Here is an 8,621-nt window from a genome sequence, read left to right on the forward strand (position 1 = left end):
AAGATGTTATGAAATCATTGTTAGAATTATTGAAGATTCGTACCTTACTTGTTGATGATCACGTTGTTTCAGATTGCACCATACTTAGAGTCTTTGCCATTTTTGACTTGTTGAAAGATATGTATCCTTCTTTGAATTAAAAAGGCCTTATGTTTGAATTGGTGTGGGGCCCATTCCATGTGGTGGATTAACCACCCCCCTTAATCTTTGATTTTTGCCACATAACCCATCATGACTAAGAGTCATATATTTTTGTGTTGGCTTGCTGCCACGTGGGGGTGGGGGGTTTAATCTTTATCCCATAATTCATTAGTTAATTAGGTAATATCCCGTTACCCAATAATTAATCAATTACCCACATAATTATGAATTATCTCAACTTACTTAAAATACTACTCACTTTTAACATACCTTATATATCTTAATATCATGGTCATGTAGTATCTTGTATGGCACTAGTCCATAAATACCGGGTATTTTGGCTCGTACCGTATTTTATCCCAAATCAACAACCTTCAACGAAACTCATTTTCTTTGATCCGTTTACCCTTTATATTTCATGGAACTTACTTATTGCTTGTTATAATTAGCATAAATGCTTATAACCTCAAGAAAATCACACCCCCGAGTCTACGTCAATTAACTGAAGATGAAACTTTAACGTACGAAAACGCGAGATGTAACAGTTGTTCTTCCAATACACACTTTATAATCACCCCATCCGTACAAATCCAGAAAAGGTATGGTTTATCCCAATAATAATCTTGACAATCTCTTTTAAGCTTCTTTCTTTGGTTTGAAGAGAACTCATCCGAAATGATTCCACTCACAAGAACATTTACCATATCCGCAAATCATGACACTTCTTTCATTTAAATTGCCAAAAGTTGCTCATCGAGGAAGGAATCATTGATTTCAAGTCCATCATGCGGTCTCCCCTCCTCCTCCAAATGAAACAAGTGGTCTGCCACTTGGTTTTCACTACCTTTCTTATATTGAATATAAATATTAAATTATTGCAACAAGAGAACCCATCTCATCAACCGAGCTTTAGAATACTTCTTGCTCATAAGATAGCGTAGCGCCGCATGATCCGTGTGGACAATAACTTTGGCACCCATCAAGTATGGGCGAAACTTCTCAATTGCAAACACAATAGCAAGGAGCTCTTTATCCGTACTGGTGTAATTGACTTGGACACTATTTAGGGTCTTACTAGCATAGTAAGCCGGATAAAAATCTTTGTTAATGCGTTGCGCCAAAATAGTCCCAACCGCTACATCACTTACATCACACATGAGTTTAAAAGGCAAACTCCAATTTGTAGCGGTAATGATAGGAGAAGTTGTCGACTTGAGCTTCAATTGTTCAAAAGCTCTCACACAATCGTCATTGAAATGGAACTTAGCATCCTTCTCAAGGAGCTTAGACAATGGGTTTACCACTTTAGAAAAGTATTTGATAAAGCGGCGGTAGAAACCCGTATGACCTAGGAAACTCCGCACACCCTTCACCGAAGTTCGGGGTGGAAGCTTAGAAATCACCTCAATCTTCGCCTTTAAACTTTAATTCCATTCCTTGAAATTTTATGTACAAGGACAATGCCTTCCTCAACAATGAAATGACATTTCTCCTAATTTAGCACCAAATTGGTCTTTTCACATCTAGCCAACACTTTGTTCAAATTTTCAATACAATCATCAAAAGAATTCCCAACCACCGAGAAGTCATCCATGAAAACTGCAAGGTAGTCCTCTACCATGTCCGTGAAAATGGCCATCATACACCTTTGAAAAGTCGTTGGTGCATTACACAAACCAAAAGGCATCCTCTTGAAAGCAAAAGTACCATAAGGACATGTAAAGGTTGTTTTCTTTTGATCTTTCAGAATAATAAGAATTTGGTTGTAGCTTGAGTACCCATTAAGAAAATAATAGAAAGCACGGCCGGCCAATCTATCGAGCATTTGGTCTAAGAAAGGAAGTGGAAGGTGATCCTTCCTTGTGACTTTGTTGAGCTTATGATAATCCATACAAACCCTCCAACTGGTCACCGTTCTTGTAGGAATCAACTCATTCTTATCATTGGTAACAACCATGACGCCTCCCTTCTTTGGGACACTTTGAATTGGAGAGGTACATGAACTATCGGAGATGGGGTAGACAACCCCGGCATCCAACCACTTGATAATCTCCTTCTTGACCACTTCTTACATCGCCTCATTGAGTATTCTTTGATATTCAATGGATGGTTTAGCACCATACTCCAACTTGATCTTATGCATGTAAAATGCGAGGCTTATACCCCAAATGTCTGCCAAGTCCACCTAATAGCCTTCTTCATCTTTTGTAACACCCCCAATGTGGAATCAACCTCCACGTTAGTCAAACATGAGGAAAGAATAACTGGTAAAGTAGAACAAGGGCCAAGAAATTCATACTGAAAGTATGGAGGTAATGGCTTCAACTCCAAAGTAGGTGGCTCTTCAATAGAAGGCTTTGTAGGAGGAGTCTTCCTATTCTCAAGATCCAAATATATTTTCCGGGGTGCATAGTTGTACGAACCCATTCCTTGCAATGAATTCACATACTCCATGAAATCACCCATCCCGTCATCATCAAAATTGAGCAAAACGGCTTCCAACATATCACCAACAATGATTGTAGCACTTGTATCATCAATAATAACATCGGTCACCAGATCCACAAAATAATACACCTCATTTCTATTTGGTTGACGCATAGACTTACACACATGGAATACCACTTGTTCGCTACCAACTCAGAAAGTGAGTTCTCTGGCTTCCATATCACAAAGAGCCTTACCCATAGAAAGGAAAGGTCTCCCAAAAATGATAGGCACTTCATAATCAACTTCACAATTTGGAATAACAAAGTCCGCCGAAAGAATAAACTTATGAACCCAGACCAAAATATCCTTAATCACTCTCAACGGCCTCTTCATGGTGCAATCGGCAATTTGCAACCTCATAGATGTGGGTCTTGGTTGCCTTATTCCCAAAGTTTTGAAAAACAAATAGGGTATCAACTTGTTACTCGCCCCAAGATCACAAATAGCTTTAGCAAACTCGGCACACCCAATTACACAAGGAATCGTGAAAGAACCAAGATCCTCCAACTTAGGAGCCATGGAATGCACAATTGCACTCAATGGATGAGTGACCTTGATAGTTTCAAAATTCATTGACCACTTCTTGGTCACAATATCTTTCATAAACTTTGCATAACCGGGCATTTATTCCAAAGCTTCTACCAATGGCACATTAATTGAAAGACCCTTCATCATTTGAATGAACTTGAATTGATTCTCACCATTTTTCTTAGGAAGTCTCTAAGGATAGGGAGGTGGAAGCTTAGGCAATGGTGCCTTAGCCTTTTGCACTACTGGCTCCGGTATGTCAATGATGTTCTCTCTAGACGGGTTCACCTCCTCTTGAGTCTCTTCAACACTATCCTCAATGTCAATTCAAACCTCGTTATTTGATTGAACAACATTGTTTGGGATTTACTCCTCTTGTATCACTTGGTCATCATCCACAAGTCGCCTTTCACTTGAGGTGGGTGCATTCCCGCCTCTTCCACTTCTTGTGATAACTGCCATAGCATGCCCCGTATTGTTACCACTCTTTGGGTTCCCCACAATGTCACTTGGTAGTGCACCCGTAGGACGAAAATTAAGAGCTTGAGAGATGTGCCCCATTTGAACTTCAATATTACGGATTGATGTGTTGTGTGAGGCAAGTTGGGCATCCAAATCGACATTATTTTTTATCATTTGCTTAAATATATTCTCAATACGGCTCATTTCATTGTTTGAAAAACTTGAAACATGGGAAGGATAAGGAGGTGGGTTGCTCAGTTGTTGATACATTGTGGGGCCTTTGAAAACCCTACCCCCGGTTTCCTTGATTGTTTCCCCAACCACCTTGATTGTTGCCTCCCCAATTTCTTTCGTTGCTTCCACTCCAATTTCCTTAATTATTGTTATTATGCCAATTCCCTTGATTGTTAGAATTTCAATTGCCTTGGTTATTTTGTGGTCACCATTGTTGTTGATTGGAGCCTTGGAAGTTGTTCCTTTTCCCTTGAAATTGTTCACATATTGAACCTCCTCTTCTTGCTCATGATAAGAATCATCTTGATCAAAATCACTATCATCTTGCATATAACTCTCCACTCGGGCCTTTGGTCCTCTTCTTGTTCATCAACGCATTTACTCCCTCCATATCATGAACTTGCTCAGGAGCTTGCACTTGATTAAGTTGGGCTTTTGCTAGGTGAGTCATTGTTGTTGTCAATTCAGAAATGGCTTGCCCATGTTCTTGCAACTCTTTATGGATGTGAATCATGTTGGCATCACCTTGTGGAACATTAGCTCGATATTTCCAAGCCGACGACGTTTCTGCCGTCTCATTAAGAATCTCACATGCCTCCGCATAAGGTTTTATCATAAAGTTGCCACCAACCAATTGATTGACCATACAATGATTCGTAATATTAATACCATGGTAGAAAGTTTGTTGGATCATGTTGTTAGTCATATCATTGTTTGGGAACTCCTCCACCATTGTCCGATACCTCTCCTAAATCTCATGCAAAAGTTCATTGGGCTCTTTCTTGAAAGCCAATATTTCATCTCTAAAAGTAGGCATATGCCCTAGAGAGAAAATTTTAGCAATAAACTTTACCGCTAAGTCATCCCAAGTATGTATTGAATGATTAGGTAAGTGTTCCAACCAATCTAAAGCTTTACCCCATAGAGAGAAGGAAAAAATCTTTAGCCTCAAAGCATCCTCGAAAATATTTGTTTCCTTGATCCCCCAACATGTATCCACAAAGCCCTTCAAATGTTTATAGGCATTTTGATTTGGCGCACCGGAGAAAATGCCTCGTTGCTCTAGCAAAGTGAGCATCGCATTGATAATTTGAAAGTTTCCCGCCCTAATATGAAGGGGACTATTGCACTAGCATAACCTTCGTTGGGAAATATCCGGTGTTGTGCCTCTTGTGGTTGTGGTGGTGGAGGTGGGGATGGTACGGGCACGTTGTTTGGTTGACCTGGGCCTCGACGATTTGGTTGTGGCACTTGAGGTACCTCATCGAGCTTTTCCTCCTCACCATCCAAATTCCCCAATGGTATATTTCCGAGCTCATTGTTCGCCATTTTGTACCTACGATTTCTTCAAGAAGTTAGTAACACGGAAGGGAAAGAAGATATTTCAAGAGCACACTCAAATATATAGCTAACATCGTTCAAACTCCCTGCCAACAGCGCCAAAAATCGATTCACATCCAATCTGCACTCAATAGTAAGTGGAAACGGTCATTGGAAGAATAGTACCCAACAAGAGTCGGGGTCGATTTCCACAGAGAGTTTAATAGGGGTGTTAGGATATACACCTGATGAGAGCACGTGAAATTTCTCAATTTCTCTTCCAACACAGAGCTTCTGTTTTCTACTTCTAAAATTAACACTAACAAGATTAAACTTAGTATAATAAACTAGAAAGCGAGTAATTATTTTTATTGTTTTTATCAAATGGGTAAAAGCCTAGGGATGTAACCTTCATCTAGGTGTTAACCTAATGGGTAAATCACATTAATGCTTGTTTTAGTGACTGGGGTGTATTATAGCTCTCAACTCTAAATTACCCACTTAATACCTCTCGGTTATAGAGTGATTTTGCCCAAATTGGATTTCTCAAGCCCAATTGGGTATCAATTCAAATAGTTGATATGAGCTCAAGTCGGCTTTTCCCTATCTCTAGTTCAAACTCTTTAATAAGACTAGCCAAAACCTTAGCTATCATAATTTCTTGTTAGCCAACTTTTCTTAGACTAAGTCCCTCTTTCTCAAATAAAAACCGAGTCAAATAAGCATGAACCATTATTTGTAACCATTATTTCTATAAATAATGCTTGAACAAGGCTAAATAATAAATACCTAATCATAAAAAAGCACTAAATTAATTACCCATAAGGTTTACACACTAGGGTTGGGTCACAGTCCTAGAGAAAATCTAGCTACTCATAATAGAAATTGAAGAAAACAAAGAAGAAGAACTAATTAGAGGCATAAACAAAGATTAAATTGATAAATCTAATAATTATTCACCCAAAATGGTCGCTAGTTTCCCAAAATAGTAAAATATAATGGCTACAACTCAAAATATTATAAAACCTTCCCTAAAAAAGTGTTTTCCGTCTATTTATAGTGGCATAAAATTTGCTGACAAAAATGCCCTTCGGGAGGTTCTGCGGCCGCACAATTCTATGTGCGGTCCGTACTTTGTTTGGCTTTTGTAAGTGGAGAGATTCTGCAGCCACACAATTTCGTCTGCGGCTGCACATCAGCTTTTGCAGCCGTACTTTTCCATATGCGACTGTACTTTTGGCAAGGCTTCATACTTGGTCATTTTGCACACTCTTTGAACTTTTTAAATTTTTGTCAGTGCGACCATGTTTTGCGGCCGCACATTTAGTATGCATACCGCACTTTTCCAAAAATCCTCTGAGCTTCAGGTACTAGGTCTACGGCCGCAGAAGTATTTCTGTGGACTGCACTTTCTTCTGCGGTTGCAGAATTACTTCTGCAGACTGCATTTTTGGCCTGCTCCACTCCTTCTTACCTTTTTGAGCTGGAACACTCATTTTTGAGTTAGAATTCTTCGTTAAGGTCCAATTCTATAGCATGCCTTCAATTTGAACAATTTCATTAGTTTTGAGAACAAGAATCAATACTTTTGGACTAAAACTTACTAATAAGTGGTTAAAATCTACACTTATCAGTCCACACCCTCAAAAAAAGAGTTGAGGGCTTCATCCACGGCCCGATACGCGTCACTTGGTCTTTATTCAGCAGCTCGAGCCTCATTTAAGGCGGCCTCCAGCCGGGGTGGAGACTCTTGGATATGGATGACGATGTGGTCCTCAAGATTTGTTGTCCTTGGTACCGGAAGGGATTCTTGAGAAGTCGTGGCCACATGTTTCTCCTCGGGCTCCCGAGCTTAAAATGATTCAGCCTTATGATCGCCCCCCTCCGGGGCTACAAGCTCTTGTGCGGCGTCGATCGGTTTGTGAACGACGAATTCCATGTCGTCATCATCCTCGGGGAAGTCCTTAAGCCGATAAAGAGCTTCAGGGTTCGGGACCCTGGCACTGGAAGTTTCCTTAGTGCTTTTTCTAACCCTGACCACGATCATTTTCTTATTCTTAGCCTCGACAGGAGCGTCTGAGGAGTCAGAGGACCTTTTCTTATTCTTTTTCGTTTTCTCCCCTTTCTTCGCAGCAGCTTCGGTAGAAGGAGGCAGTGAAATGGAGGATGTTTCAAACGGGGACGAGGCTATGGCCTCGGTGATTGCCAGAAGTTTGGTGGTGTTGGGAAAACCTGTGAAAGGAAAAGACTTAGTCAAAATGATGATAAGATAAAAATGACCCAAAGAAAAATTCAACCAGAAGAAGAGGGACACTTACCAAGGGAAAGAGCCTACAATTTTCCTTTGGAAATCTTGCGCCACTCACGCTCGGGGTAAGTGAGTTGTTTGCATATGCCCTCAACCCACCTTAGGAGCTTTATTCAGCACGGACCTTTTCTAGACCGGTCAAATCAGATACGTAGAAGATAAGTTTCAAAGTGCTAATAATCTCCAAATATGGTGTTTCGTATTTGATTCGGGCAACTCCCATCCCATCATTTCACGAAGAAACTGATTCTCTGTTTGCTTTTTGGGGCCATGGGTTGGGCTTGTAGCGACTGAATCTTGTTTTCGATAGAGCACCATTGATTGCTCTATTATTAAAGGAAACCTGGGAATTCAAGATTTTTCCCTAAAATGAGGGACTGCATTGGGAACTCGGGCGATAGCTGCATATCAAAAGAGACGAATAATGAGAAAGAGGAGTATATTCAAAGGATTACTTTGACAACTTAAAAGGAAGTGAACTTAGGTTTTGGGTTCAACTTCTCGGGGAACGGCAGGAACTCGGGAGGGATGAGATCTTCGGTCTTTATTCGAACAAACCTCTCCTACCAGCCTCGGTCCTTATCCTCATCTATGCAAGAGAAGGGAACCTTCTTTGCCCGTCGGGCGTCCTTGATTAATCCCCTTCGGAAGATTCGGGGGGCTGTAAACTCGGAGAAAATGGTCAAAGGTAAATTGAGGCTCCTCCGTGTTGTTAGCAAAGTGATCGAGAAGGGTCACGATCCTCCAAAAAGACGGGTGGATCTGCCCGAGGCATATTTCATACCTCTTTTAAAAATCGAGGATCACCGTATCCACCAAACCGAACGTGAAGGGATACGTATAAATGCTTAAGTACCCTTCTACGTGCGTCGTAATATCATCATCGAGGCTGGGAACGACTATGTTTTTGCCTTCCCATTTGCAGTCCTCTTGGACCACTTGGAGCGTCTCCTCGGTCATGGAGCATACGTACCTCCACGCCTCCTCACCTTGGTCTCCTTGTTTGGAGATGTTTTTGACCTTGAATTCATTGTCTATGGAGAAACCTCCAGGGATAAATTTTATGAGAGAAGGTTCAAGGGCTACTACCGGGAGGGTCACCTCGATGCTTGTGGCCGAGGTAGAAGTCAAAGGTGCA

The sequence above is a fragment of the Nicotiana tabacum genome, chromosome 13 (genome assembly GCF_000715075.1).
Source record: "Nicotiana tabacum cultivar K326 chromosome 13, ASM71507v2, whole genome shotgun sequence".
In the NCBI taxonomy this organism is placed as follows: Eukaryota; Viridiplantae; Streptophyta; class Magnoliopsida; order Solanales; family Solanaceae; genus Nicotiana; species Nicotiana tabacum.